At 39.6% G+C, this 23,431-nt stretch overlaps 1 protein-coding gene across 3 annotated transcripts in view; it reads right to left on the bottom strand.

Annotated features, from left to right (window-relative positions):
- Positions 1-23,431, bottom strand: part of TIAM1 (TIAM Rac1 associated GEF 1) — a 362,433-nt gene that overhangs the window by 197,998 nt on the left and 141,004 nt on the right. Inside the window, exon 3 of one of the 3 annotated variants that reach the window (XM_074326172.2) lies at positions 17,205-17,328. The exons of the other annotated variants lie outside the window; for them this stretch is intronic. The gene's annotated coding sequence lies outside the window, so the exon portion shown is untranslated. The remainder of the gene's footprint in view (positions 1-17,204; positions 17,329-23,431) is intronic. 3 annotated transcript variants of the gene reach the window in all.

Genomic DNA, 23,431 nt, shown 5'->3' with positions numbered 1-23,431 from the left:
TTGTGAGTGTCTTTAGTTGCACTGTCATGGCTGCCTCAATATCCTCAATCAGGTGGATGAGGACACACCATAATGTTTTTATTTAACAGAAATTGCCATATACCAGAAGCCATGGAGGATAAAACCGTTTGCCCATTTCATGTTAATGCATTGTTCGTGGTCCATGATTTACAGCACACTTTAAAACACACCTTCTCTCAACCGTAGCTCACAGCAGATTAACTGCACCAAACAAGTTGAAATTTGTCACACACAGTTACCATGTTTCCCCAAAAATAAGACCTAGCCACACAATCAGCTCTACTGCATCTTTTGGAGCAAAAATTAATATAAGACCTGGTCTTATGTAATATAATATACACATATATATATTACATTACATTACATTACATTACATTACATTACATTACATTACATTACATTACATTACATTACATTATATTATAGACCCGGTCTTATATTATAGAAAAACAAGATCGGGTCTTATATTAATTTTTACTCCAAAAGACACATTAGAGCTGATTGTCCGGCTAGGTCTTATTTTCAGTGAAACACGGTAGTACAGTTCAATGCGCTGCTTCCCATATTGAAAATCCCTACCTTCCCATTGGATGGCACTTGGCAGCAGCATTTACCATATTTTGTGATCGCAATGGAAAGCCTCTGTGTCACACATCGCTTCTAGCATACGACAATTGCTGTCAAATAAAAACATTACAGTGTGTTCTCATCCACTTTATTCATGGATCTGGCACTGTTTGACTTTTGGCTCTTTTCCAAAATCAAAATGACCATGAAAGGTAAGTATTTTGAATCAATTCAGGACATCAAGGCAGACACAACAGCACAACTAAAGACACTCACGAAGGAGGACTTCCAGAACTGCTTCAGAAAGTGGCAAGAATGATGACATGAGTATGTTCAAAGTGAGGGGGCGTATTTTGAGGGACATTAATGGCAATGTATCTTTTACTGTAATAAATTTTTTAAATTTAAACATTCACTGTATTATTTGATCACACCTTGTAGGTAATTAATGTCACTGAAGTGCATACTTAAAAATGGTTAAAATGGCAAATTTTATGTTACATATATTTTACCACTTTTTTAAAATATTAAACATTTTCAACCTTTGGCTCAAGCATACGTAGCTTTTCAAAATACTACTGCTAAAAACAAATGTAATCAAAACTTGAATCTAAGCACATTAACCAAGCTTTAAAATGTGCCATTCTCCCTGTCACATCACCATGAGCTTAATCACACCGCTAAACGAGTGATTTTCTCTGATTGTAAGAGATAAAATGGGATTGCCTAATGTATTGAATTAAATCTTTTGCAATTATGAAGATAGCACAAGCCCCACCTTTCACACTGAGCGCTCTCACATACGCCATGAGTCACACCTGTAGGGAACGCCTCTCAACATGGATCCGCTTCCACCAATTCACCCCAATCTCCAATTTCAAAGCAGATCAAGAAACCAGAAAGGATTGGATCTGAGTTCAGAACCATTAAGAGTGGGGAAAAGACATCAAATTCAAATTACCAATTGAAAATATTAAATGGCACACATTTTAACAGACCACATTTTATACATCTGACAGACCTGGACTGGCCAGGAATTCCTTTTCTAGTCACAAGCCTATCACCTAATCTTCGGAAGGCCTCCGTCCTCCATCTGGTAAAATGGGTTATAATAGTATTTCGCTGGTGAGGCTATGTGAAGATGAGTCATTGACACTTCCTGAGTACTTAACTCTGTGAAAACCACAGGGCTAGGGGCTGCTCATCCATTTTTGTATTTTGTCCTCATGACAACTCAACAAAGTATTACTAAACCCATTTTACAGATAAAGAAACTGAGACACAGTACAGTCAAATGAACTGCCCAAAGCTGCTTAACAAGTAGGAGTCAGGTCTGAAATTCTAACCTGGTCTCTCTGAGGCTGTAACCCCAGCCCTCCCCACCTCATTGCCTGTAGTCATCATCAACCTGGGTACCCTCACATTCATCATATTTGTTTTTTATTATTATTATATTATTATCACCCTTAGTATTCATAGGTTCTGTGCTCACAACGTCAGAGACCTGAGTCTGATTCCTGAAGCCTGCACTTACTCATGGGGTACCTCATCCCTGTCCCAAGGCCAAACATAGCAGGTAAGCAACACATTTTAGGGTTTGTCATGAGGCTCCCGGAAGGCAGTCATCACTCCATCTGAGAAAGATGACGGAACAAGATTCTCTGTGATAAGCAAATTCAATTGGGCAACAAGCAAAGAATACGCATAGCGCATATGTAGTAAATTCATAAATGTATTCACCAGGCCCTTTCCGGGAACCAAGGTCTCCTTCAAGAGGCCAAGTTCAAGGTCTGGTCTGAGAAAATTAACCATTGGATGGAAATTTTGTACTAACCTATTTACAATCTTGGTTCACAATCAAAAGAAATACATAATGAACAGAATCTTGTTCGAGCTCAACCAGTTCAAGCTCTCCCAGACATCCCAGTAAAACATGGCAGCAGATGACTCACAGGATGACACACTGCATTTGGCACAGGTCCCAAGGGTCACACATGCCTACTGGTTAGTATGGTAGGCTCATGCAGGCAGGGTAACACTTCACCAGGTCACCTGAAAACACGGAAGCTCAGCCTTCCACTCCCAGCTGACTGGTTTCTAAGCAGAGGAATTTCCCAGCATTGGATCCAATGACGCCAATCCACCAAGCTGAGAATGCTTGCTGAGGGCTGGCTAGGCCCAAGATAAGCCATCTCTGACTTTTACTTCTCTCAGCTTCACACCCTCAACAAACGCACATATCTTGCTTAGGCTTGGGGTAATGATTCAGACTTCTCACTCTTCCAAAAGCCCTGTACCCTGAGACTTTTGTTCTGTTTTCTGGCCACAGATGAACCCAGCCCATTGAAGAACAGCCGTTAATCCTTCACACATAACTTTCCATCGGGAAATATTAGTCAAGTCGGCTGGGTCTGAGGTCAGCCGCCTCTAAAAGGAACACCAATCAGACAGCTCTCTCCCCCAAAAGTCAAATACAGCTAATAATGAACTGCCCATTTCCACAGTCTCCTAGACACGTATTAGCACAAACTCATTCAGTTTCAATAACTGCAAACAATGTTCTTGGCCTGTGACATTTGCACGGGTTTTTGTTTTCGTAAAGACAAAGTGCTAACTCCTTCTACTCGCTCCTGTGGGCACTTGTCTTTGTTCTGAGTATACATGTGACCTTAGATTTCAACTCTTTGTTCAAGGTCACCTCCTCCTAGCCACTCCCCGACTCCACCACCACCTCTCTCCCCTAGAGCATTTCCTTTCACACTTCCCTGTTTAATTTTTTTCTCCTTTATACACTCACTAAATATTTTCTTATTTTACTATTTGTTTATTGGTTCTCTCCCCCGCTACAATGTAAGCCCCACAAGGGCAGGGACTTTCATCCACTGTTCTCCCAATTCTATCTCTCAAGTGCCTAAAAGAGTGCTTGGCACATGGTAGACCCTCCACAAATGGTTGTTAACAGGTTGAATACACCTTCGTGATGATAATCAAGGTTAGAAACATGATCAAAACCACCCAGGTCTGCAAGCTCTCCTTCACCTATAGAAGCAAAGTCCTCTGCCACCTCCTTTTGCTCCCCAAATAAGAAAACTAAGGAATAAGGGGGAAAACACATTTACAAATAACCTACATTTATGATGTAAAAATATGCATTTATTCCAATAATACACAAATACTTGTGCTTGTCAACTTATCCCATAACACTCAGTAAGAATTTTCAAGACACTGCATGCTGAATCTGTGAAATACATAGGGCTGTCAACAAAAACGGGAAGACACCAATAACCCCTCCGTAGCGTCAACCTCATACTTCCTGCGCTCAGCTCACCACCTCCCATCTTTCCAGACCCCTTCCTCTCAGACCCCCACCCCAACAATCCCTCCACCCTTTCTGTCCTCACAGCCTTGCTGCCTCCCACTCCTCCTTGATCTATCATTAAATTCCCTTTCTTAACTTCCTTGCCCCTCTATTACTTGGTCACATCTGTTTGGCAAAGATACCAACCCAGTTAAATCCAACCAACTGCCTAGTTTGGACCTGCACTCAGACAGTCGACTGTGGAAAGAAAACCCCAAAAAAAACACAAACCCGTGGGTCTTACTTTCAACTCATGACCACCAATGTCAAGTGTGCCCTTAAATGAAATTGGCAATCTCACACCAAAGTTCCCAGTCCATTCACTCACCCATTCATGATGTTCACATCTACTCCTCTCCCCCAATGTCCAATAATTTCTCCCCGTCTTTTTTCTCAGCTAATGAGCTTTTGTCCTACGTGTCTGAGAAAACTGAAGCAATCAGATAGGAAGACCACAACTTCCAAGACTGCAAATATTCACCAACAAGTATCTATCTGCCGTCTACGTACTCTACCTTCCCACCGATGATCATAGATAGGTAACAATCCACATCCTGTCTAAAACCAATCCCTCCACCTGTGATTAGACCATATGTATCCTCTCCCTACACCCAACTTAAAGACAATATTCCAGCCATTTCCCTCTCTCTCCTCCTCATCATCAAATTCCCTTGCTCTACTGGAGCATTCTCATAGGTATGAAAATTTGCCTTTTTTTCCCTCTACATCTAAATTGCATCTCAATACCTCCAGTGTTGCCACTAGAATCTGAGCCACCGTCCTCTCTCTAGACGACAGCAAAGTCCCCCATTTCCACACTCACCTCTTTACAGTCCACTCTCGTCCCAAGACCCAGAAGGATCCATTCTAATGTGTGAATCAGAGCTCATGACTCCTCTGCTCAGCCCAGGGATGAGAGCCAAACTCCTTGCAGGGGCCTCTTGCTTCATCATCACCGCTCTGACCTCACCTTCTGCTCCTTCTCCCCCGGCTCATGTCACTTTAGCCACACGTGGCCTCCTTGATGTTCCCTGAATTTCCAGACACACTCCTCTTTCTAGAACATTCCAGATATGCAATTGGCTAATTCGTTTACCTAAAGTCTTCATTCAAATGGTACATTCTCATTACTGTACCCTAAGCAGCCCCAGCTTTTCCCCAAAACTGCCCCTCTCCCTAAAGCAGCTCTACTTTTCCTTTCATAAATATCTCTCACCACCTTCTAACACATTACATTATATTAAAATGAAGAAATATTAATAATAACTAATTAATTACAATTAATAAACAATTATTTATTACATAATGGTAATCCATAAAGACAAGGATCTTTGTCTCTCACTCACTGAGGCATCCCAACTACTTAGGACAGAGCCTGGCCCATCGTGGGACCTAAAAGACAATTTGTTGAGTGAATAAATAATATTTCCTCTTTACAACACGAGTTGACAGAATGAAGTCTGGAGGGACAAAAATATGGCAACTAGAGAAAGAGAAGGTAAGAGACATAGGGAATACAGTGAAAAGGTCTAAAATGCAGGGAAAAAATAGAATTGAGCAGAAGAAACCCCAGGCTGGAAATTTCCTAACATGCACAAAAGATACGGATCCATAGATTCAAGAAGTCCTACAAACCCTAAACAGAAGAAACAAAAAGATATTTACATCTAGACATGTCACTGCAGAACTGGAAAAGCCAAAGATAGAAAAATAGTACGAGCATCAAGAGGAGGACTGATGGCTTACACAGAGGCATCCACTAGGCTGAGCTGACTTCTGCACGGAAAACCAGAAGCCAGAAGACAATCGATGGATATCTTCTAAGTGTTCAAGCAAAATAACTGCCAACCTAGAATTCTATACTACGTAGAAATAAAGAGCATCTGAGACAGAGATAAATAGTAATGTTTTAGGAGTTTTAAAATAATCTACTTGTAAAAGAAAAAAGATATACCATAACAATATCCTATAAACTATGCTCTAATGCCCTGGTATTATCTGGGAAGGAGAAAAGTACCAATATCTGTAAAACTTTGTAATTTAAGGTAACTATGGGTTGGGTCAAGAAGAGATTTATTTAAATAGGACAGACATATAAGGCAAATAATCAATAATCCTGATTACATTCAGGCTAAAAACTGATTTATTTAAAAAAATAAATAAGAAAATGAAAGACAAGCCACACTGGGAGACAACATTTGCAATTCATACAGCCAACAAAGGGATATTATCCAGAACATGTTAAAAAAGAAAACACACACACACCAAATCAATAAGAAAAAGACCAACTACCAATTAGGAAAAGGACAAGTAAATTTGCACAGGCAGTCCACAAAAGAGGATATTCCCAAAGGCCAATCAAACTATGAATAGGAACTTAACCTTAATGATTATCAGGAAAATGTAAATTAAAACCAGTAAATCCACTTATTTCCTAGAACAGCTAGAATAAAATGAATGATAATAACTAACCCATGTTCCCCCAAGACAAGAAACAACAGAACTCCCTTATACTCCAGTGGGGAGTATAATTGGGTCAACTGCCTTACCTATTAAAGATAAATAATCAGCAATTGCCCTCCTCAAGATATAGCCCACAAAATGCATGCACGTGTGCCCTGGGGAAGATGTCCCCAAAAGTTCTCCACAGCACTCTTCCTAATAGTCAAATGCTAGAACTACCCAAATGTCCATCAGCAGTAGGATGGCTACATCAGTTATGGTCTATTCATACTATAAAACTGTGTAATTGGGAAAATGGACAAACTAGAGCTACATATAAGAGAAATGAATCTCATTTTTTTAAGGTGAGAAAATGAAACCAGATCTAGAATATTAAATAATGATTCTATCATATAAAGTTCAAAAACAAGCAAAACTAAACTCCAAGGCTCAGAGATCCATACTCGAGTAATAAAACTGTGCCGAAAACCAAAAACATGATCCCATAAAAGTCAAACCCAGTTGTTATCCTTAGAAGATGGGAGGAGACTGTGATTATGGGTGGAAGGGAAGGATTTCTAGGGGACTGGCAATGTTCCATCTCTTGGGTTGGTGATGACCACATCACCCATTAGGCTGTACATTCAAGCTTTGTGTGCAATTCTAGATACGTGGCACACTTCACAATTTTAAGATGAGTTGATAAAATCCACATGAAAACTATCTTGGAAAAAAATATTTCCCACCAAATATTAAAACCCTCCCACCAAATAAGAAAGCATCTTAATTTTGGCTATAAATATAAACACCCATATAAATAGCCCTGCTTCATAAAATCTTCAATGAGTAAGACAGTTAATGACACATAAGATAACACACTTGTTTTAAAGGAGATACTTAGTTCATGAAGACATTCTCCTCTAACCATTAAACTCATAGTAGGTCATATGGTTATAGATTCAAGTTATTCTTCTCTAAGGAATATTGTCAGAAAGATGATTAGATAGATAGATGACAGACAGATCGATAGATAGATAGATAGATAGATAGATAGATAGATAGATAGATAGATAGATAGAAAAATAGATAAGATAGATAGACAGATAGATTGATATAGGTGGATTTATGTATGTATATACCCATATATATACATATATGCATGTGTATATGGCCCAGCATAAGAATATACCCCTTGCCATGACTTTATTTAAAAATGAAAGAAGCATGTAAGAGTGGGCTAAGTGTACCCACCCTCTTCCCGCTTCCTCTCTGGTATCACGAGACTGGGTGAGGTACAGACATAATGCTTACTACTCACGGCACCAGAAAGGAAATGGAAAGGATACAGTGGTGGTCAGCCCCCAAACTGAGCCCAAAGATTCCAGCCATCCATCGACTTTATTAACCTTTCTTCTCACAATGAATCATGGATCCATTAGCCATGAATTTGCTATATTTTTATTTTTAAAGAAATGCCCATCTATCACCTTTTGGGGTAATGAGAATTTTCTTAGCTGCTTTGTGAAACAGCTAATTGCTTTATTTTCTGATGAGTTTCCAGACTACAGAACAGAAACATCAAGTTCTCTGATGTCTTTTTGGCCGAGGACGGATGGTGGGACCATTTCTTTCCTCCTTTATTGGTTACTATTAATAATTTGCTCTGCACTGTACCTCCATATTTTCTTCTTCCACCAACCCCAGCCACCAAGATGGGCACATGATCCAGCCTGGGATAATTACTGAACCTCAAGCCCCTGGACACAATGATTGGTCCAAAGATGGGTTAATGGTCTGTATTAGCCAATCAGAGAACTTCCTTGGGAATATTTTTTAGAACTGAGGATGTCAGGCTAGAACTGCTGGCAGCCATGTCTCTGCTAGATTCAAGCAAGACTGAGAAAACTGAATCTGATACAGGGAAAAACAGGAATGAAAGATAGAAAGAGAGGCCTGTGTGCTGACTTCCCTGAGTCTAACTATCCCCAAGCCCAGCTTTATTCTGCTCTTTTCAGGGGCCAAATCATTTCCACTTTGGCCTTAAATTAACTTGGGTTTCTGACCCTTGCAGCCCAAAGTTCTAACAAATAGGATTGGGACTTTATTTTTCCTGTGGAGTTGGGTTTTCTTGGGGGGGGTTTTTTTTTCGGGTTTTATTGTTAATGTTGCTGTTTTGCTGGGGTAAGAAGAAAGAGCTGTCCCTGTGATCCACAGCACACCTCCACACTACCTGTGTATGAAAAAATATTTTCTGAGTCCGTAAGTTTTCTCTTTTTATTTCTCTTAAAACTTTTATCCTACGTATCTCCTCCCTGATTCCTTATTTCTTTCTTTATCCTTGTTTTCCTTTTTCCAAATAGTGAGTGACCACGGGGTGAATGCCTTAGCTTTTTCTCTCTCCTGTGAAAATGCTGATTATCCCCAAATTAAGAACCGAAAATGGAGCAGTGGCTGGCAACGTGTTTGCAGTATCCAGATTATGATCTTAGAGCTCTTCCAAAACAAAGCTCTTTGGTTTTGAGGAAACTCCACTCTTGGGGCAACCAAAGGAAGTGCCTCTGAAACCACACAACATGCAATGGAACCACAGGAGGACAAAAAGAAGCCTCTTCCTGCGTGTTTTCTGAAGCATTGTGCTTAAAGAGAGATCAGTGGTGTTCAATTGCAAGAAAGAAATACAGTGAAGAAATGTGTAGAGCAAAACAGCTCCATGACAACGCAGCCAACATTCAGGGCTGCAGGAGGCACTTGCACTGACTTCATACATCTCCCCACTATCTTGACAATAGAAGGACAGCATTTCAGCATTTTATGGGAAAGTAAAATGCATTCACAGCTGCACCAGCCAATAATTCCATGGTGAGCTTCTCCAGTTCCTAGAGATATATTAGAGACTCCAGCCCTGTATTGTTTTACATTCTATGGGCCACAAAAAATAAAAAGTATCCCAGGCGGAGTAAATCTGTTAAGCAAAGGGCCATTTAAAAATAAAATTGCCTGTAGAAAGCTCTCTTAGGCTTAATAAATGGGGCTCCATTTCTCAATCTAAAACTGTGATAGAATGAGAAGCCCTTCAAAGGCCTCTGCTGAATACCCACTCTGTACTCAGCCTCTGCAGGGGAGCCAATGGATAACCTCCCTGTGGGCCTTGTAACCAGCAACTGGAGGGAGGGAGTGTTGGGGGTTGAGGCAGCTATGTTTGAGAGTAGGCTGGTGGAACTGAGAATATACTGGAACATTAGCCATGGATGGAGGGTAAAGTGCAGCCCAACTTACAGAAATTATTGGTAAGGGTTCTATATTCTCTATAAACAAATCCTCCAGCAGCCACTGCCATGATGGCCAAAAACGATGGATGGATGGATGGATGGATGGATGGATGGATGGATGGATGGATGGATGGATGGATGCGTGGAAGGAATAAGAGAATGTAACAGTTACAACTAAGTGGTTGTGTGTTGATGGAGGGGAAAGGACGAAGGACAGGCAGACCACATCAGAATTGTTGAGTAATGGTGCTGTCCAGTGGGGGCAAACATTTTCTGTGAAAGATCAGACAGTAAATATTTCAGGCTTTGTGGGTATTATGGCTGAACTGTGTTCCCCAAAATTTGTATGTTGAAGTGCTATGCCCTAGTACCTCAGAATGTGACTATTCAGATAGGGTCTGTAAAGAGATAATTAAATAAAAATGAACTCATATGGGAGAGCGCTAGTCCATATGACTGGTATCCTCATAAAAGAAGAGATTAGGATACAGACAGAGGGAAGACCATGTCATTTACAAGTCAAGGAGAGAGGCCTCAGAAGGAATAAACCTTGCTGACATCTTGCTCTCAGTCTTCTACCCTCCAGAATTATGACAAAAATAAATTTACATTGTTTAAGCCACCCAGCCAGTAGCAGCCCAGCAGACTAACAGTGGGCAATACAGTCTCTGTCATGACCACTCAACTTGAGTCGTTACAATGTAAAAGCAACAGTACACAATATGTAGACAAACAAGGTGGCTTTGTTCCAATAAAGCTTTATTCTTGGACACTGAAACTTGCATTTCATTTGAATTGTCATGTTATGATTGATTTACTATTCTTCTATTGATTTTTCCAACCATTAAGCAATGAAAAATATAAGGCCTTTACAAAAACAAGAAGTGAGCAAAATTTGGCCCTCAGACCGTAGTTCAAGGATCCCAAATCCAGTCTCCAAACACTCAGGACGGTAACCAGGGGAGAAAAATCTCTCCAGCAGATCCCAACACAACGGGCATTTCTCTGCTCTGTATATACTTCTCCTTCTGCCTATATCGCACCATTGTCCCTGTAGGTGATCACACGTCTGTCTCTCCCCTGGGTCTCAAGCACCTTCTGTGCAGGGTTTGTATCTCGCATATCCCTTTATCCCCAGCCCTCGTCATAGTACCTGGAACATAACAGGTACTTGATACATAGTCCCTGAGTTGAATCCTATTCCCCAACACTACAGCATTCCATTGTCAAAGTGTAATTTGAGGGGCAATCCAGGAATAGCCACCCAGCTACCAGCCTCCAACTGTCTGATATCACAGCTGTCTGATTATCCCCTTGGGATGCTTGAAAAAGGTCATAGAAAGCAAGCTGCACGCATTATCTTGAAGCTGGATTTTGCCCTTTGTCAAAAGCAATTCTTAGTTGGTCACACTAAGAAAGACAGACAGAATGCCAGTCACCTTGTTCTTGCTACAGCCTTGTAGACATTACTTAACTTATGCATGTCCTGAATGAAAGGAAACATACCCCTCCGTTAGCAGAGGATGAAAGGCATGTCACCCTCGACCCAAGTTTGGGGTTCAAATGCAATGAGCACTGTAGAGCAGCACCTTCCCTTCCTCTCTCATCCATCCATCAGGAGAAAGCTCAACGTCAAGTTCATGATGAGCATTGTGTGGTTAAATCCTGTATATAGCCTTCCTTGACAATATCTGTAGGTTTCCCAGGGAGACAGAGGCTATTAAAAAAGATGATGCTTAGAGACTATTTTAAATACTTCATCGGAAATCTTGAATAGAAATGTGCCAGAAATCAAATCTGTGACTTCAGATTTGGATACATCCTGAAGTATGGTTCCAGAGACCTAACTACAGTTAGGTCTCCATGGCAGAAAGGCAGGTGAGCAAGAAAGAAGCAAGGAAAGAAGCAAAGGAGGGAGAAAAGAAGCGAGGGAAGGAGAGAGAGGGAACACCAACTGTATAACCCAGGCTGGTTTAGTATTCACCCTGACCCCTTCCACCCCGGCCCTTATAAAGGGACTTGACAGTATTTGGGGGTTCTAAGTACTATGAACAGCAAACGGGGCACAGAACTTATGGGTGCTGACATCACTCTCCTCCTTGTAGGCCTGTCAGCAACTGCTCGATGTGAAATTAAGTTGCAACAAGACTTAGTTTCCTATTCAACATAATGGAACTGGAAGTACCAGGCAGAGCGATCAAAATAACCTAAGATATTTTTCAGTTCACTAGCTATCCAGTTTAAATGGTATTTGTATTCTTTTTTCTTTGGGAAGAAATCTCCATAGCAACTAAACCTGAATACCTTGGTATTCAACCCAAGCTTACCCGCTCAATGGATTTGGCAAGAAGGTTTCTTCTCTCTAAAGGCACAATGCCTTGTGTCTTCTTCATGAGTCTCGGGAACAGACAACCGCGAGACATCACTTGCTTCTCAACAGAGGCGACAACATTGCATTTCTTCACAGTTTTAGTAACTCCATCCTTTATCACACTGCAGCCGCAGATCAGCTCATTGTTCACATTATTTACACGTTTGTCCTTGTGTGTTGGTATTTTCTTCAGCCTCATGGGCCACTACCATATTTTACTCCACATGACATCTTACTTGGAATCATAATATCCATATAACTTCACTAGTCATCAGTGTTCCCTAAACTGCTTCATGGACCACAAAGGAAGTCCTAAGGGACAACATCGGATGCTCATTAAGTTCCAATGACTCGATGTGCTGAAACCCAAAAATCGCTCACGCATAAATTTCCACAGGAGGCTCACCTCACTATTAGTAGACACTTCATGCAAAGATTCACATTAAAAGAATTAATTTTGAAACACTTTCTCTGAATTCACGCTTACGTGCATTCACATTACGTCAAAGGGACCTGAACCAACCTGATGGTAAGTTGACTAAGAAATTCATCGTTATTTTAACTTCGTGAAAGGTGTTAAGAGAAAACATTTAAGACCATATTAATAAGTCCTTACTTTGCTTGTTGGGCTTCATTCCTTAAAAACCTTTAATATTTCAAAATAATTTATTTTAAGTTTTCCTAATAACCTTTCCTAAAAATCAAGGTGGACCTTTCCTGCAATTTGTTACCATTTGTAGCTCAACAAATTATCCATTTGAACTGAGCCACACACATGCCATTTTTAATTAGAGTGCCACGGTGTGCCTTGATTTCAAATCCAAAATATCCCAATCCAAAATGATTCTGGAGGCTTCTCAGTTGCTGCCAGGAGTTTGAAAAGCTAAAAACAGCAACCAAGTGTTCACATCACAAGGCAACACAGAGCATTTCAGGAAAGCACGCAGGCTTCAACTAGATCCCTGAACAGGTCCCAAAGCCAGACACAGGCTGACAAAATCTTCGATCTGATCATCCCCACTACACTTTTGTTATTTGTAAAAGCAAAAGGACATTAGGCACACATTTAGTAGGACCATGATACCAGGAAAAAAACCCTGTAAAACACAGCCTTGTACACCCTGCAGGAGCAAGAGGAAAATAAGGCAAAACTGCTAACATACAAGTATCTAGACTCTTCTATTTCATAAACCTAAAGACATTAAATTAGTATGTAAATTTTGCACAAATCCATAGGGATTCAATCACCGTAATTCAGAATATGGGAAACCTGACAGGTCAAAGACTTAAGCCTCTTCAACAAGTAAAGTAAAAGGAGAAAAAGAAAAGAGGGCAGCAGGGAACCTATTGATCATATGACACATATCCATCAGGTGCCAGCATGTGGGTGTTATTTGGGTCATGGTTCAAAAAGATGAGCTGTTAAAGAAATTATGAAAGATGAGGGTAAATTTGAAAACTGTCTGAATATTTGATAATATTGAGGCATTATAGTCAATATGGATTTTCATGTTCTTATCTTTTTGCAAGACCTACTGATATATTTACAGATGAGATGATACAATGTCTGGGATTTGCATCAAAACTGTGTGTGTGTGCATGTGTGTGTGTGTGTGTGTGTGTGTGTGTGTGTGTGTGTGTTAACTATTGATGAAAGAAGACTGGTCATGGATTGATAATCCTTCAAACTGGGTAATGGGTACATAACAGTTTGTATGGGGGTTCATTATACTATTCTTTCTTCTTGTAAATGTTTGAAATTGTCCATAATGAAAAGGTTCTTAAAAACGAGTATGTACAAGAAATATTGTGGTCTGTACATGCAGAAAATGCCTCCGGGTGGCCTGAGGATGTGTGTGGCCAGCAGACATATTTTGTTTGGATTGTGGGACTGTTTTTTTTAAATGTTTTTTTCCTTTTTGATCCAACATTTAAAAACAAGAAGACTTTATGTAAAACCAGGATTTCCAACTTTTCTGGAAAAATACAAAAATCTGGCAATTCCGGACTAAAGCAACAAGCCCTGGTGTATGGCCTGCCACCACCCTTTGTCACCCTGGAATTCACTGACTGATGCAGCCTGATGTGTGATCATTTGAGTTTGTCTCCCAGGGGACAGGGCTCTTCAGAGCAGTCACACTTTGCCAACAAGAGGGTCAGAATTGCCAGAATTAACATGTTTCACTATCAGCCCAAACCACTAGAGCTTTGTTTTCTGACCAGTAACCAAAATTTCCTGACAACAACTTCAATACAAGTACTTGGAGAGTTTTAGTTTATATTACACAAAAACAATGATTGGAAACATATGGATAGTCAAGATGCTGCAAAAGAAAAGTCTGGAGTTGGCTTGGGACCTCTGGCCAGCTCTGCCGAGTATCCTTATCATTCAGGCAAAAAGACAGGCTCCTGTCTTGCTCCACAGACTCCCAGAATGCAAAGACAGGAAGGCGGCTGAGAGTTTGTTTAGTTCTTTACCTTCCCCCTCATTTTGCTGCTGAGGGTCAGGCCAACAGAGGTTGAGTAATTCATCCCACCATCTTCCAAGGGTCATGAGAGGAAAGAATGGAAAGGAAAATGTAATACAAGAGGAAGTATTAACAGCCCCCACACACACTCCAGTACTGGACAACAATTTGTTCCTGCATGTTTTCAGTCCCCTCAAAATATTTCCCAGCATGACAATGGAACGAGTACAACATTTCCCTAGAAAAAGAAAGGCTTTGAACCTCGCAGAGAACCAAAGGTTGAACCACTTGGGTTCTGGCGTTCCTGGTTAACCAACCCCTCTATGTGGAAAGATTGGTAACAGGACCCCCTAGCACCTGACTGACGTTCCTCACTGGTACAGTTAGTTGCCTTCTCATCAGGCAACAAGACAAATAACTTAAGTCCTCTAACTCTCCGTATTTTGGGGAGACTCTTTCAGATCCCAGGTTCTCCATTATAGCTCTCAGATTCATTCACTCCCTAAACCCAGCTTTGCCAAGTTGTATCAAAGGAAGTTCTCAGGGTCATAAAGTGATCACCATGTTTTCAGGTCCTGCCTTCTGTTACCTCAGGTTCTTCCCAAAGTGAGTTTACCCAGTTAACAACAGACTACCATGTGTCCCTGAAAATAAGATCTAGCCGGACAATTAGCTCTAATGCGTCTTTTGGAGCAAAAATTAATATAAGACCTGGTCTTATATGATATTGTATTATATAAGACTGGGTCTTACATTACATTATATAATATAAGACCCGGTCTTATATTATATTGTATGATATTATATAAGATCCGGTCTTATAGTAAAATAAGACCGGGTCTTATATTAATTTTTGTTCCAAAAGACGCATTAGAACTGATTGTCCGGCTAGGTCTTATTTTTGGGGAAACACAGTACTCTTGAAATTTAATTAATTCAATTGCAGACAAGTCAAAACAAAAAGAATTAAAACAACCCAGGGCAACATATGAGATATGCCTGTAATACTGCGCTCAAGTAATGCTCCCAGCTCTCCAATTAGGAGTTCTTGTTATCCTCTAGTGACACGTCATAACCTGGCATACCTCATTCACTTTCTCATAACTTCCAATGTGCCTACAGTCAACAACTCTTTTCTCCCATTACAAATATACGAAAATATACTCTGGTTTATCCATTGAAGGTCTAAAGGCATCACAGCAATCGCTGGCTGGGGTTCTTAGCTTTCTCTGCATCTGCACTTGAGGAATTCCTTTAGGACCAATCGCCAATGGTTATATTAGTCCGACAAATGCATGGGTCATGACTCAGCCTTTACTCACCACTGCTATAAATTGAAAACATTTGAACTGAATTTCAGGTATGAAATTTGGAGGTTTGGGGGACTTAAGAGAGCATCTACCATGTTTCCCCGAAAATAAGACCTAGCTGGACAATCAGCTCTCATGCGTTTTTTGAAGCAAAAATTAATATAAGACCCAGTCTTATTTTACTATAAGATCTTGAGAGCCACTGAATGCTGTGGAAGAACAACCATGGAAATCAGTCTGGCAAGAGAGCACAGAAGTCTAAATTGGACAAAAGTCTAAAAAGTGGCCACAGAGATGGAGAGAAGAGATGAAGGGAAGAGAAGGGGCAGGGATGGTCCTGAGAAACTAGGTGGTAGAGAGGCCACCAACCAAGATGACACAAAAATATAAACCAACCTTTATTTTATTCATATCATAAATATGTATTGACCATCTAGCATGGGACAGGTACTGTGCAAAACACTGAGGATACAATGGGGAGCAGGAAACATAGGAAGAGAAGCAAGATGGTGTCCAGATTTTTTTCTTTTTTTGAAAGGAAGAAGTAGAGATGAGAATAGTAAGCTCATCTGGAGAGATGCTAAGTTTGAGGGGAAGTTTAATGGGAAGAAGGAACTTAGGATAATTCAAAAAAATGACCAGGTTTAGACATTCATCTACATAAACATGCTTACTTCTCCCCCATATGTTAAAATAAAAATCCCTCCTTTCTCCCTACAAGCCAATGTAGTTATTGCCCACCCTTTGCCCTCTAAAAGTCACGGTCTTAGAAGTAACAACTCCTTCTGGATTCTTCTTCTCTTCTCAGTCATGCTTAATCCCAGTCAAAGTCACCAGACACCCCCCCTCCCCACAAAGGTCACTCTGAAAGGTCTTCACCTTCACCTGAAACCAACAGCCATGCCCTTCTTTTGGGAAAGCCTCTTCCTTTGAATTCTGTAGCAACTACAGAAAATTATGTGTGATCTTCAGGCCCAATTTGATCAGTGCACGGTACCGTGAAGAACACCAGCGCTGGGTATAGAATCAGTTCCTCCCAAATTGCACGACTAGGATGCAATGGGCAGGGTTGGCTCCCACAGATCATGTACTGAGGGCTGGTAAGAAGATGGGAAATGAACACTGAATAGACCATCAAAAAATGTCCACTACAGTGTCTAAGTTTTCTCTCCTAATGCTGTGACAATTTCTTCTCAAACTCTCCTTAGCTCCCTTTCTTTGTGCCATTTTGCACACCTGTGTACACAGAATATTCTCTTCATATACATCCAAATGGTCACTGGAGTTCTCCTCTGTTACGAGACAGAGACCATCTGGGGAACTTTTGTAACTTGACACACACGCACTCCATTCTGCACCTCAAAAACCAAAGAATCTGATATACCCCCCTAAACTGACCTGAATTCAGGGTGGAAGGCAGAGAAGGACAAGAACAGGGGGCTGTGTATCTTGCGACTCTAGGACATTCTGATACAGGTTCTGCATGTCCCAGCCATCGCTCTGACTCTTTAAGAAGCCCGTCCTGTCAAAGCACCATTGGGCAGGAAAGAAAACATTAAGTTCTCAGTACGGAGAAATTTTTTCTCAAAGTTAACATGGGTCAAGAGTTAAATCCTAGAATTTATTTATTCAACGTCTAAGACCAAAGCTACAACCAGCCAACTGATAATTTTGGAAAATGTTTATAAAAGAAAAATATTCGTTATTCTTTTGACCTTTAAAGATATTTATGCCCCTCCCACAAAGATTAAAACTCTATTTTCAACCATTAAAAATGAAGCTTGGCATATGTTTAAATGATTAGGGGGAGCATGAAGAAATTTACCAAGAAATGCCAGGGAAATGACAAAATTTCTCATGTTTAGAAAACCATGGTCTATACTTTATAACCAGTGTGCCAAATACTTTAGTTTTCAACCTAGAACCAGAATTCTCTCTGTTTCCTCACAAGTAATGTGCCCACTTTTCAACTCTTAATTTGGCTCTTTATTCTTTATATTCTTTACTACTAAATAATATTCCAAGAAGCATCCATTTTGGGGTTGAATTTAACCATTTCATATAATCAATCAGAAAGTCAATGTTTAATAGAAAAAGTGACTTCAAATTACCAACAGCATACTAAAAATCACACTAAAATAGCATAATCATCTATATCCAGGTTATTGATGTATTTATGTGCAGAAATTACATGTGTTGTGTATGTATAGGTACCTATCTCCACATATTACTACTACACACTTATGTGTCCAAATGATTAAGAATGAAAAAAATACCACAGTATGAGCATGACTTTTATTAATGGATAAATATGCAATTATCTGCCCTTCTTTAGATTTTTCTGTATTTTCAAACCTTCCACCACAATTTCTCATACATATAAAAGGAAAAATAAATAACTATTTTTGTTCCATATATGAACATTTAAGTTTGTACAACATGCATTTATCACCTTATATCAAGAAACCCAGATGTGAAATATCTCAAGTTACATATACCCTCTGGCACCAAAATAATCCATACATTTAAAAAAAAAGGAAAAACTCAACTTCTCTTCTAAATTAAATCTGTTTCCTAAGAGTAAAAAGAAAGGAAAGCCCTTTTGTATCAATATTAGTATCTGTATCTTTCAAATCTTTCAGTTTTATAATTGAATTTTAATCATCTGTCTCATAAAATGTAATGTTACAACCTTCCCTTCGTTTTTTTCCTCTCTCTTGTTCTCTATTTCCTTAGTCGATGTTCCCCCATAGAGCTAAATCACACGGCACACATGGACAGACGTGCACACTCACCCACGTCGGCAGACACACATATGCACGCTCACACAGCAGACCTGATATGCATCTAAGTCTCTGGTCATAACAGCAATCACCAAGAAAATGATTCTCCCCAAACCACCACATTCTCTCGGGATATTGGGCTTCCTTTCCAGTAGTCCACTGTACGCAGGGTAATCAAGCCTCCAGCAGCACCCACTCCATTTCATTTTCTCACATACACTGTTTAAAGCAAACTCCTGATAATAATAATGAAGGCAAACATTGGAGCAGATGCGTGCTTGGCCTAATTGCATTTTGCTTAGACTACCATCACAATTAGTCCATGTTCCCCCAAACACACATGCAGAGGGAGAACACAGGACCTAGAAGGATTTCTGGGTGATGGAGACACTGGCAGAAATGTCAAGTAGGCCTCTGATCACACAAAGAGAGAATGTTCCATATTTGTGACCCTGAGAGTTGTTCATATAAAAATCATTACATCCAAATGTGTGCACACCCGTCTCTCACATGAATACCATTTACATGTTACATGTCAATGTGGCCCAATGATCATGCCTCAATGCTGACTAAGAGTATGATCAAATGGTATCGAAAGTACAGAGGAAATTTAGAACACCTTCTGCATATGTAATATCCCAGGTGAATGGTAAGTAACACGGCTCCAACTTAGGAAGTACAAAATTGAGGCAACTCCTTCCTCTGTTTCTAAAGGTTAGAAATGTTTTTCTTATATGAATTTAAAAGATGCATCTCTATAACTCCCATTTGGTCTGGAAAAATGCAGACTAAATCTCTATCTTTTCTGTAAGCGAACCCTTCCACTAGCAGAAGGAAGTGGTCCTGTCTTCCCTTTATTGTTTCCACCGCCCAGTTAAACTGCTACCCATGGCAGGGCTTCCTATTACCATTTTGGTTTGCTGCTCTGACTATGCCACTGTCTCAAAGTCTTCCTTACAACGCTGGGCAGGGAGCTAGAGACTGCCCTCAAGTGCTGGCCCGACCTGATGAACCACCAGTGAGAGGACCCAGGACACAATGCTCCCCTTCGCCCACGAATGGGTCCATTCATGTCTAGTAACCAAATCGTGCTTTCTGACTCGTGCCGCTTCAAGTCCTACCTTTCCTGGTCCCCAAGTATACAGCAATCTCTTCCTTTCTTGTTGTTTTTCACAAACTGTGCAGGATATTATGTCCTGCTTTTTAAATGTTATTAATATATAACAGTTTCTGCCTGCCATCCTGTGCTGCCGAGGTTATTCAGAGTTTTTAGTGAACTCCCTACAGGTCTCTCAAGTTCATAAACTATCAGAAGGGCCAATTCAGAAACAAGAAAAAATGATAATTAAAGGCTGCAGGAGAGAGAAGAACAGCATAAATTAGCAGAGACAAGAGTTCCCAAGCAGCCCAGGGAGCCCAAAATCCTAACAGCCTCCTCAACCAGCACAGTCCCTAGACTGATACAGAACCGTCAGTGGTGCCTAGGAGGCATTCTGCAGCTTTACAAAAAGTTATCAGCCACTTCCTTATAAAACCACACAAAAGATTTTTATGTGATCTTGAGTTGGTTTCTGCAACTTACAAACATGAGTCCTAGATAACAGCAAAACTCATATAAACAGTTAGTGCTCCATGTAAATTACCATGCCAGTGATTCCTAAGGTATTGAGCAGTTTGCAGTAAACTACAGACATTCGTCCAGTTACCAAACTGATTCATTAATTAATACTTGTTTAGTATGTTCCAACCAGCTTCCAATCCAGCCTACAAGTATCTCATGGACATTTTACTTTTTAACCCTTAAGACTTAACTGTTTTACTCTCGTCTTTAGTTGACTTCCCCTAGTTTCTAAAGACCATCCTTCTGCCACACACGCTTTCAGCCATACAATCTGACGAAGATACTGACATTAATAAAGTAATGAATACTTTCATTTGCCAAAACACTATGCTATGTGAACCCTTAGCCAAAGAATCACCCATGGTTGGACTTTGGGCGAGTTATATGCAACTCTAGACTCAACTCTGAATAGCTAATAAAGACGAGAAAAATGTCCACACCAGCACAGGTGTGACTCATTCTGGTAAGAATACAAAGACAAAATCTATATTTAAAAGTCAGGTACATAAAAAAAGATGCATGCTCACACCATTAGCCATTAGGGAAACAAAAATCAAAACCACAATAAGATACAGCCACGAGGATGACTATAATTAACAGACAGGTAATAGCAAGTATTGGCAAGGATGTAAAGACCTCAGAACACTCATATGCCACTGGTGGAATGTACAATGGTGCAGCCACTTTGAAAAACAGTCTGGATGTTTCTAAAAACAGTAAAGCTAGAGTTACCATAAGACCCAGCAATTTCATCCCTGAGTAAATGATAACATATGTCTACACAAAAGCTTGTATGTGAATGTGTCATAAGAGCATTGTTTGTAATAGCCAAAGAGTAGAAATGTCTATGAACTGACGAATGGATAGATAAAATATAATATACCCATACAACGTAATATTATTCGGCAATAAAAGGAAATGAAGTGCCGATACAAACCACAACATGGATGAAACCTGAAAACATTATGCTAAGTGAAAGAAGCCGGTCACAAAAAGACCATATGGTGTATGATTCCATTTATATAAATTGTCCAGAACAGGCAAATCTGGGGACAAATTAAGTTAATGGTTGCCTGGGGATGGGGATAAGTTGGGGGAAAATGAGGAATGACCAGTAATGGGTACAGAGTTTCTTTTGTTCTAAAATGATTGTGGGGATGGTTGTAAAACACTGAATATACTAAACACTATTGAAGTGTACAGTTTAAATGGATGAATTGTGTGGTATGTGAATGATAGCTCACTAAAGTTATTTAAAAGAAAAAGTTCATTAGAAAATAATCAATCCCATTACTAATCATGATATAAAGAAAAGGAATGTTCTTGGTAGCCTAGTTTTTCTAGTTCATTAAAATGTTAGTCAAAAATCTTAAATTTAACATATCTACACCTTTCATAAAGTAGTTATACATTTAATTCAATATATAACTTGCATTATACCAGATTGGTTAGGAAAAGGGGCTTTGCAATCAGAACTAAGTTTGTATCCCAACCCCACCACTCACAAGTTGAATGACCCGGATGACTTAATGAACTTCTGCAAGGCTCAGTTTCCCTACATACATAAAATGAGGTAAATAACAGTGCCTCTCCCAGTGGGTGGTTGTGAAAATAAATGAAATAACTCATATAAACTGATAAGCAAGTGTGTGGCACATAACAGCACTCCATTAATAACTTTATAAATATATAGATACATGTATACATAAAACTAACAACAAAGCCAACAAGTGCTTATGTGCAATATATACCAAGTTTTTGAGAGAAAATGCAGGCGCCTTCTTCAATTATGATACCAACCAGACAGATAACACACTATGAGATTTGTATAGAACGAGACATTTAAAGTGAGTCAGGTAGAAATTCCTGAATTAAGAGACTGAAAAGAGAGAAGGACTGGAACAAAATGATAAGCATCCAGCAGATGCAATCCTTTTGCTAGTTCTTATGCAAACACCAGAGACTCAGGAGGCTGGAAGTCTCAGCACTCATCAGTGCATTGTGTATCTGTATGAAGAACCACAAGGAAACATGAAAAGCACTACCTAAAATCACAGGGAACACAAAGCTAAGGACAGGAGGAAATGAACAGCAGAAATATTATGTTGACAAAGTCGCAACAGTAAATCAAATACATAAAATCGCCAATCTCAACATTTCTGACCACTAGCTATCAGACTCCTCCATAGTGCATTAAAGACATAAAAGAACAAATCATCAGAAACAGTGTCTTACAACCTCCTGATAAGTCTTTGGTCTCTTTTTTTCCCCAAAGATGGAATAACTCCAATAGCGCTGTCCTCTGAAAGGGTAACGAGTTAAGAGGAATGTAGCACACTGAATGAGACAGGGTTGAAGTATCTATGACCTTTCTTTTTATACTGTATAAAACAAATTTTTTAAAAAAATTGCCAGTCAACTGGTGATACGCAAAATGAGATAATAAAAGTCAAGGTCTTTCCAGAAGGTTTCACTGGTGAATTCTACCAAACATTTAAAAGAATTCATGCCAACTCATCTCAAACTTTTCCAAAAACACTGAAGAGGAGGAAATACTTCCAAACTCATTTTATGAGGCCAGAATTACCCTAATATAAAAGCCAGATAAGGACTCTACAAACAAAGAAAATTATAGGTCAACATCTCTGATGAAACAGATGTAAAAGTCCTCAACAAAATACTAGTAAACCAAATTCAATAGCACATTAAAAGGATCATAAAACATGATCAAGATAAGATTTGTCACTGGTATGTAAGGATAGTTCAATATATGCAAATCAGTAAATGTGATGTACCACATTAACAGAATGAAGGGGAAAAAACATACAATCATCTCAATAGATGCAGAAAAAGCATTTGACATCCTTTCAGGATAAAAATTCTCAACAACTTAGGTACAGAAGGATATACGACAAGCTCCCAGCTAACATCATTCTCAATGGTGAAAAACCTGAAAGTGTTTCCTCAAGATCAGGACCAAGACAAAGATGCCCACTCTCTCACCACTTCTATGTAACATGTTACTGTAAGTCCCAGCCAGAGCTATCAGGTAAGAAAATAAATAAATAAATAATAAACAAACAAATAGTACCCGAATTGGAAAGGAAGAAGTTAAATTGTCTCTGTTTATAAATGACATGATCTTATATATAAAAAAACCCTAAAGACTCCACCAAAACATTGTTAGAACTACAAAGCAAATTAGGTAAAGTTATATGATA

Source organism: Rhinolophus sinicus, chromosome 17 (assembly GCF_057876585.1).
Source record: "Rhinolophus sinicus isolate RSI-liver-muscle chromosome 17, RSI-T2T, whole genome shotgun sequence".
Lineage (NCBI taxonomy): Eukaryota > Metazoa > Chordata > Mammalia > Chiroptera > Rhinolophidae > Rhinolophus > Rhinolophus sinicus.
This window is presented reverse-complemented; position numbering and strand designations above follow the sequence as displayed.